The following is a 9,210-nucleotide window of genomic DNA, read 5'->3' on the forward strand; positions in this document are numbered from 1 at the left end:
AGGATGCAGTAAAGAAGCTGGCCAAAACCCACCAAAACCAAGATGGCGACAAAAGTGACCTATGGTCAAAAAGGGGGAGGAACCCTCAGTTCCAGAAAATCCCCGCCCCTTTCCTAGAAAGTTTATGAATAATCCACCCCTTGTTTAGCATATAATCAAGAAATAACTGTAAGTATACTCAGTCAAGCAGCCCATGTCACTGCTCTGCCTATGGAGTAGCCATTCTTTTACTTTCTTAATAAACTTGCTTTCACTTTACTCTGTGGCTTCACCTCGAATTCTTGTGTCTTGCTCAAGATCCAAGAACCCTCTCTTGGGGTCTGGATTGGGATCCCTTTCCGGGAACAGAATCAGGATGAATATGTACATGCAGAGGCTTTGCAAAATCTATCTATTGACCTGAAATAATAAAAAGGTTCAGAATTCAATTTTGAAGAGTTTATGCAAGTGAAAAGCTGGGAGTAGCCACCTGAAAAACAGACACCAGAGAAATGGGGCCAGTGCTCTAAAGTTCAAAGTTAAGGTCTTTCATATCCTAGTAAGCTTGGGGAAAAGCCAAAAAAGTTAAGGTTTAGCTTATATAGGCAGGAAACAAAGACATTTAGTTGGATTATAACATTCTCTACAACAGGCTGGTTTGTGAGTTATAACAATTAGTTTTTCTTTTCCATAGAGCTTGTTTTCTTTACAACTTTTTATTTCCTTTCCAATTTAAAAGAGTGTATTTAACATCCTGTCTTAGACAACGTGGTAGTCATGAAGTCTTTGTATAGAAAGTTAATCTGTAATAGCTGGGTGTGGTGGCTCACGCCTGTAATCCCAGCTGTTGGGAGGCCAAGGCAGGTGGCTCACTTGAGGTCAGCAGTTTGAGACCAGTCTGGCCAACATGGTGAAACTTTGTCTCTACTAAAAAATACAAAAATTAGCCAGGCATGATGGCGGGTGCCTGTAATCCCAGCTACTTGGGAGGCTGAGACGTGAGAATCACCTGGACCCCGGGGCAGAGGTTGCAGTGAGCTGAGATCGCACCACTGCACTCCAGCCTGTGCAATAGAGCCAAGGAAGGAGACCACCCCTCATATTGTCTTATGCCCAATTTCTGCCTCCAACGAAAGAAAAAGTAAAAACTAAAAGGCAGAAATGAAATCCACAAGCAGATAGCCTGGCGCCACACCCTAGGTCTGGTAGTTAAAGATCGACCCCTGACCCAATTGGTTATGTTGTCTATAGATTACAGACCTTGTGTAGAAAAGCACTGAAAATCCCTATCCTGTTTTGTTCCGATCTAATTACCGGTGCTTGCAGCCCCCAGTCATGTACCCCCTGCTTGCTCAATTGATCATGACCCTCTCATGTGCACCCCCTTAGAGGTGTGAGCCCTTAAAAGGGACAGGAATTGCTCACTCGGGAAGCTCGGCTCTTGAGACAGGAGTCTTGCCAATGCCCCTGGCCGAATAAACCCCTTCCTTCTTTAACTTGGTGTCTGAGGAGTTTTGTCTGCGGCTTGTCCTGCTACAGAGCAAGACTTGGTCTCAAAAAGAGAAAAAGTTAATCTGTAATGAAGATCAACAGTGAAGCAAGGGGGTCTTCCTTGGCACCCTTTAGTCATTTACATTTTACAAAACAATGTAGGTAAGGAAAAAACTAATCAGAGAAACAGGTTACAGCTGCCTAGGTTACAACTGCCTGTCATGTGACCCAGGCCTCATAATCATATTCCCTTAAGGCTCAATATATGTTAAAGTTGTCTCACGCGACCGTGTGAAGAGACCACCAAACAGGCTTTGTGTGAGCGTCATGGAGGCAGGCTGAGTCCGAAAAGAGAGTCAGCAAAGGGTGGTGGATTATCATTAGTTCTTACAGGTTTTGGGATAGGCGGTGGAGTTAGGAGCAATGTTTTGTGGGCAGGAGGTAAATCTCACAACGTACATTCTCAAAGGTGGGGAGAATTACAAAGAACCTTCTCAAGGATTGGGGAGATTACAAAGAACCTTCTTAAGGTTGGGGGAGATCACAAAGTACATTGATCAGTTAGGGTGGGGCAGAAACAAATCATACTGATGGAATGTCATCAGTTAAGGCTATTTTCACTTCTTTTGCGGACCTTCAATTGCTTCAGGCCATCTGGATGTTTACGTGCAGGTCACAGGGGATCTGATGGCTTAGCTTGGGCTCAGAGGCCTGACAAATTTCCAACAGTGTAAAGTTTGAATTACTAATTTTTACACATCAGATTATTATTTGATGGAATTTAGGGATAGAACTTAACCTGTACGTTGGATAAAAATTTGCCTCATATTTTTGTAAGCCCTGATTTCCTGGGTAAAATATTATATCTGCAAACCAGCATAAATGTTAACACTTGGCCTGTATCTCCACCCTTCTGCATTCCTGGTACCTGTCAGGCCTCTGAGCTCAAGCCAAGCCATCGCATCCCCTGTGACTTGCCCAGATGACCTGAAGTAACTGAAGAATCACAAAAGAAGTGAAAATGCCCTGCCCCTGCCTTAACTGATGATATTCCACCACAAAAGAAGTGAAAATGGCCGGTCCTTGCCTTAAGTGATGACATTACCTTGTGAAATTCCTTTTCCTGTCTTGTCCTGGTTCAAAAGCTCCCCGCCTGAGCACCTTGGGACCCCCAACACCTGCCTGCCAGAGAACAACCTCCCTTTGATTGTAATTTTCCTTTACCTACCCACATCCTATAAAATGGCCCCACTCTTATGTCCCTTCGCTGACTCTTTTCAGACTCAGCCTGCCTGTACCCAGGTAATTAAAAAGCTTTATTGCTCACACAAAGCCTGTTTGGCGGTCTCTTCACACGGACGGACGCACATGACAGTACCCTTGAGGACACAGCCCAGAGAAGCCAATTGGTGGCTGTGGCCTGCAGTCAGTGAAGACAAGGGCTAGGGCGAGGTGGGACAGGGTTTTCCTTCCTTTTCTGAGTCTTTAGAAAGTGAAACATCAGTCAGCCTTGGTTGTATGGTGACCTCGGCCATCAGAAGAACAATTGTCTCCTAATGGCTCATATCTGATTTGTTAAAGCTGATAAAAGACAACAGCTTATGTAACGTTACAGATCATGAAAAGGAGCGAATTCAGCACATTTTTAGCAAAGGAAGGAATTTTACTGTTAAGGGCCCCCCTGCCACAGAATCCTCAAGTGTGGATGGGGTGGTGGGAGGACATAGGAGTTTCTTCATGTATCCCTGAGAATGCAGAATCTTCAGACATGCAAGGACACCTACGCAAGTTGTGCCTAACTAGGGAAAAGCGAGAGGAGGGCTCTGGCTGGGTTTGCCACTTTAAGCAAGGTGACCATGTTTGGGTCGCTGAATCACTCAGAGCCCCACTTTCCTATCTATAAAATGGAAATGACATTCATAGCTTGTGTAGAGAGAGGACAGATGTGGAAGTGCGTGCAAGCCCCCCTGGGGAGAATTACTACATCTGCTGTAAGACCAGAGCCCACCCAATAGGGGGTATGGAGAAAGCCCTTAGCCCGCTGTGCCTTCAAAAGCACTCCTCACGGTTTGCATAGGAGTTTGATCCAGACTTCCCGCCTTTTCTCCCAAAGTCGGGGACATTTTGAACACATTTGCATGCTACCTGCAAACAGGCTCTAATTTCCAGTCACTGCAAACCCTGCATTTGTATTCAGTGCTTACTGCCAGCCTGTGGCTTGTCTGAAAGACTGAATGTTTTCCCAATCAATGTAATCACATTCTGGATTAAGAGAGAGTTGCTTTACCCTGGAAAGGACAGAAAGATGCGGGCAGACAAGCCAGGTCACACCTGCTTTTGTTTTTTCTTTAAGCAAGCTTTAGGCTGTTCACCTCCTGTGTAGTCTACTCCCTGGCTAGAATGTGACTTCTTCCTGGGCAAGGACTGGGTATCTTGCTGCCTGTCTCTCCCAGCGGGGTCAGTATTGATGGGCAGCCACCTGAAACTGTGGCTAGAAAGAGGAACAAAAGGCTTGAGAAGAAGAGGACTGGGGTAGATCCTTGGCTGGAAGCAGGTCTGATAACAGTAGGTCTTGGGGGAAGGGAGTGTGGACTGTTTACACTGGCAGAGAGGCGTAGATATTGGAGCTCATCAGCTCATTCTGGTTGAACTCACAGCTGGTTTCTATGGTGACCAGAGATGATCAGATTATAACCCACCTGCTGCTTCTAGCTGCAGGCCTTCCTACAGCCATTCTCAAACCTTCTCTTTCTTCTTTCTTTTTTAATTTTTTTTTTTGAAGATGGAGTCTTTCTCTGTCACCCAGGCCGGAGTACAGTGGCATGATCTCGACTCACTGCAACCTCCAGCTCCTCGGTTCAAGCGATTCTCCTGCCTCAGCCTCCCAGGTAGCTGGAATTACAGATGTAACCACCAAGCCTGGCTAACTTTTGGATTTGTAGTTGGCCATGCTGGTCTCAAACTCCTGACCTCAAGTGATTCACCTGCCTTGGCCTCTCAAAGTGGTAGTATTACAGGCATGAGCCACCACACCTGGCCTCTCTTTTCTTTCTTATTATCTCCTTTGGTCTCTACCCACCTCCCTGCTCTCACCTCTCACCCCCATCAGTGCTGATCATTAATCTTTTTTTTTTTTTTTTTTTTTTAGACAAGGTCTCACTCTGTTACCCAGGCTGGAGTACAGTGACATGATCTCGGTTCACTGCAACCTCCGCCTCCTGGGTTCAAGCAATTCTGTCTCAGCCTCCCGAGTAGCTGGGACTACAGGCGCCTGTCACCACACCTGGCTAATTTTTCTATTTTTAGTAGAGATGCAGTTTCACCATGTTGGCCAGGCTGGTCTTGAACTCCTGACCTCAGCTGATCCACCCGCCTCGGCCTCCCAAAGTGTTGAGATTACAGGTGTGAGCCACCACGCCCAGCCCTGATCACTAATCTTGAGGAGGTCATTGGATTCTGGAAGCTTGGTCCTCTAAGAGTGGGTTCAAGTCAGATTCAGATAAAACAGAAACTCCCAGTTAAATTTGATTTCAGATAAGCAATGAGCCACTTTGTAGTATGAGTATGTCCCTAGTGTTTAGGACATACTCTATGAAGCTGTCCTCACAGGTTAACAAGAATCCTGGACAGAAATATAGTTATAATTAAGCATTAATCAGGCTGCACTTTCACCCACTTCCTTGTAATGTACAGTCACGTAGCACTAGATACTGACCACCTTCATACCCATTGTTCCTATAGATTGAATCTCTGACATTGGAATCATAAGGTTGGGCTGGGCATGTGATCCCAGCATTTTGGGAGGCTGAGGCAGGTGGATTGCTTGAACTCAGTGACCAGCCTGGCCAACATGACAAAACCCTGTCTCTACAAAAAATACAAAAAATAGCCAGGTGTGGTGGATTTGTGACTGTAGTCCTAGCTACTCCAGAGGCTAAGATGGGAGCATCACCTGAGCCTGGGGAGGTTGAGGCTGCAGTGAGCCATGATTGTGCCACTGCACTCCAGCCTGGGCAACAGAGTGAGACCCTGTCTCCAAAACAAAACAAAACAAAACAAAAAACACAAAACAATCATAAGGGTTTTGTTTAAGAATTGCTTAAGATGTTTTTCAGGTCCCTGAATTCCAGTGAAACAGCTGATGCCAACCAGTTTGAAGACCCCCACAGAGGAATGAAAGCAACATAAGAATAGTGTCTTCATCTCCTTGTCCCATGACTTCATGCACTCTTTGCCTAATCTGTGATCTCCACACTTCAGCCCTCTCCAAAACCCTTAAAAACCCTAGCTCCAGGCCAGGCGAGGTGGCTTACACCTGAAATCCCAGCACTTTGGGAGGCCAAGGTGAGGGATTGCTTGAGCCCAGGAGACCAGTCTAGGCAACAAAGTGAGATCCTGTCTCTATAAAAAGTAAAAAAATTTAGCCAGGCATGGGTACATGCCTGTGATACTAGCTGTATGGGAGGCTGAGGCAGAGGATTGTTTGAACCCAGGAGGTCGAGCTCCAGTGAGCCATTTTTGCGCCACTGCGCTCCAGCCTGGGTAACAGAGAAAGACCCTGTCTCAAAAAAACAAACAAAAAACAACAAACAACAAAAAACCCCTAGCCCCTGACTCCTTGGGGCAGTAGATTTGAGGTTTCCTCCCTGTCTTCTCATTCAGTGGCCCTGTATTAAACCTTTTTCTCTGCTGCAACCCCGTGTCTGGGTGTATTGATCTGACAGTAGTGTTGGGCAATGAAGCTATTACAGTTACGCTTAGAGTGAAAAATGATTCATTATTTATCTAAAATTCAAATTAGATATGCATCCTGCATTTCATTTCTCAGTCTGGCACCCTGCTGGTCTGGCATCTGGCTCAGTGCCCTTGCTCAGAGATAGTGACTATGACAGCGGCTAATTGATTTTATGCATCTCAGGCACGTTTTCCTTTCTAATATGCTGTTGACTAAGCTTATGATATTTTCTCCCTCTGACTCAGGTACATCTCTAAATTGATACCAGCCCCCTTGGACATGGCCTTCACCCTAGGGAAGTCTAGGTTCCTATATTTAACACCCTTCTCTTTTTTTTTTTAATTTTTAAAAAATGCGTTATTTTTTAAAAAGTAGAGACAGGGTCTTGCGATGTTGGCCAGGCTGCTCTTGAACTCCTGAGCTCAAATGATCCTCGTCCTTCGGCCTCACAAAATGCTGGGATCACAGGAGTGAACCACTGCACCCAGCCCTGTATTTAACACCCTTCTGACACAGATCATCAACTCCAGTAGTCTGGGGCTGGGCATCTAAAAATTCTGAGCACAGACAGATTGAGAACACTTTCCTCTTTTGCATACATTTTCAGGGTATTCCCAGATCTCATAAAGCCCAGGCGTGGATTGCCCCTGAGATAACTTCTTATCCAACTCCTTGCTTTTCAGAATAGAAAACCCAGGCCCAGAAAGAAGGTGACTTGCTCAGGTCAATAGCAAATGACTGTGAGCTGGTCAACTCCATGTATTTATTTATTTGGCTTTGATTTATATGAACTAGTTTAAACCTGATAGTAATAAAAAAAATTCACTGGCCCTACAAATGCTTAATTACATTTAAAGTAATACAACCTATGAACAAAAGAACTGTAAAAATATATTTTTGGCTGGGCGCAATGGCTCACGTCTGTCATCCTAGCCCTTTGGGAGGCCGAGGCAGGAGGATCACTTGAGTCCAGGAGTTCCAAACCAGCCTGGGCAACATGGTGAAACCTCATCTCTACAAAAAATAAAAAATTAGCCGGGCGTGGTTTCACGTGCCTGTAATCCCAGGCTGAGGTGGGAGGATCACCTGAGCCCGGAGAGGTTGAGGCTGCAGTGAGCTATGAGCTACGATTGTGCCACTGCACTCCAGCCTAGGCAGTAGAGTGAGACCCCCAACTCAAAAAAAAAAAAAAAAAAAAAAGAAGATACTTTTGGAACTTTTGGGAGAAAGTAAAAATGATCTATAGAACGAGTTCTCACTAGTTTTATTGGTTGTATTAGCTTCCTGTTGCTGCTATAATTACCACAAACAGAGTGAGTGGCTTCCAACAACAGAAACTTATTATCAGACAGTTCTGGTGGGTAGAAGTCTGAAATTCAGTCACTGGACTAACATCAATGTATTGGCTGAACTGTGCTTCTTCTGGAGGCCCTAGGGGAGCATCCTTCTCCCTGCCTTTTCCAGCTTCAAGAGGTTGCCTGCATTCCTTGTCTGCTGGCCCCACATCACTCTGACCTTTGCTCTCTATTCACATCTCTGACTCTGACCCTCTTGCCTCCACAGAACCTTTGTGATTACACTGGCACTACCTGGGTTATCCAGAATACTCTGCCCATCTTAAGATCTATATCTGAAAAGTTCCTTTCGTCACATTAGGCAACTTATTCCTGGGCTTTGGGAATTAAGGCAGGGGCATCTTTGGGAGGCCATCATTCTTCCTACCACAGTTGTGATAAGAGGTATCGTGATTACATTTTTTAAAAAAAATCCTTAGCTGTTAGAGAGTGAACTGATTATAGGTGAAATTATTTGCTTTAAAATCCTCTAGGCCAGGCACAGAGGTCACGTCTGAAATCCTAGCACTTCAGGAGGCTTCGGTGGGAAGATCACTTGAGTCCAGGAGTTCCAGACCAGCCTGGGCAACATGGCAAAACCCCATCTTTACAAAAGCAAAACAAAGATTAGCCAGGCATGGTGGCACGGATCCACAGTCCCAGGTGCTTGGGAGGCTGAGGTGGGAGAATCACCAGAGTCTGGGGAGGTTGAGGCCTCAGTTAAGCATGATCCTAGGTGACAGAGTGAGACCCTGGCACTCCAGCCTGGGCAACAAAGTGAGAGCATGTCTCCAAAAAAAAAAAAAAAAAAAAAAAAGTAAGAATGAAAGAAGAAGAAAATAGAGAGGGGGGAAAAACCCCTTAGAAGACATAAATGGCAGAAAGTTGATTATTGTTTTTTTTTGTTGTTGTTGTTGTTTTTCTGTTTTTTTTTGTTGTTGTTGTTTTTTGTTTTTTGTTTTTTTTTAGATGGAGTCTTGATCTGATGCCCAGACTGGAGTGCAGTGGCATGATCTTGGCTCACTGCAACCTCTACCTCCTGGGCTCAAGCAATTCTTCTGACTCAGCCTCCCAAGTAGCTGGGATTACAGGCGCGTGCCACCACACTCAGCTAATTTTGTATTTTTAGTAGAGACAGGGTTTCACCATGTTGACCAGGTTGATCTCAAACTCCCCACCTCAGATGATCTGCCTGCCTCGGCCTCCCAAAGTGCTGGGATTACAGGCATGAACCACCGTGCGCAACCAGTGATTGTTAAAGCTGAGTTATATGTACATGGAGGCTCTTTGTACTATTTCCTCCAATTTTTTGCATATTTGAAATTTTCCATTATATAAAGTTAAGCATTATAGATCTTTATGTTGTGGTACTGGTCCAAGGACAGATAAGTAACTGTGAAAGAACAGGAAGTCCAGAAATGCACCCTAACACATGCAGAAATTTAGTAAGTACAATACAAATGTGGCATTTCAAATCAGTAGGGATTATTTAAATATTATTGGAACAACTGGGTAGATATCTGCGAAAAATAAGTTTAGAGGCTGGTGCGGTGGCTCATGCCTGTAATCCTAGCACTTTGGGAGGCCGAGGAGGCCAGATGGCCTGAGGTCAGGAGTTCGAGACCAGCCTGGACAACATAGTGAAACCCCATCTCTACTAAAATACAAAAA

Source organism: Macaca mulatta, chromosome 13 (genome assembly GCF_049350105.2).
Source record: "Macaca mulatta isolate MMU2019108-1 chromosome 13, T2T-MMU8v2.0, whole genome shotgun sequence".
In the NCBI taxonomy this organism is placed as follows: domain Eukaryota; kingdom Metazoa; phylum Chordata; class Mammalia; order Primates; family Cercopithecidae; genus Macaca; species Macaca mulatta.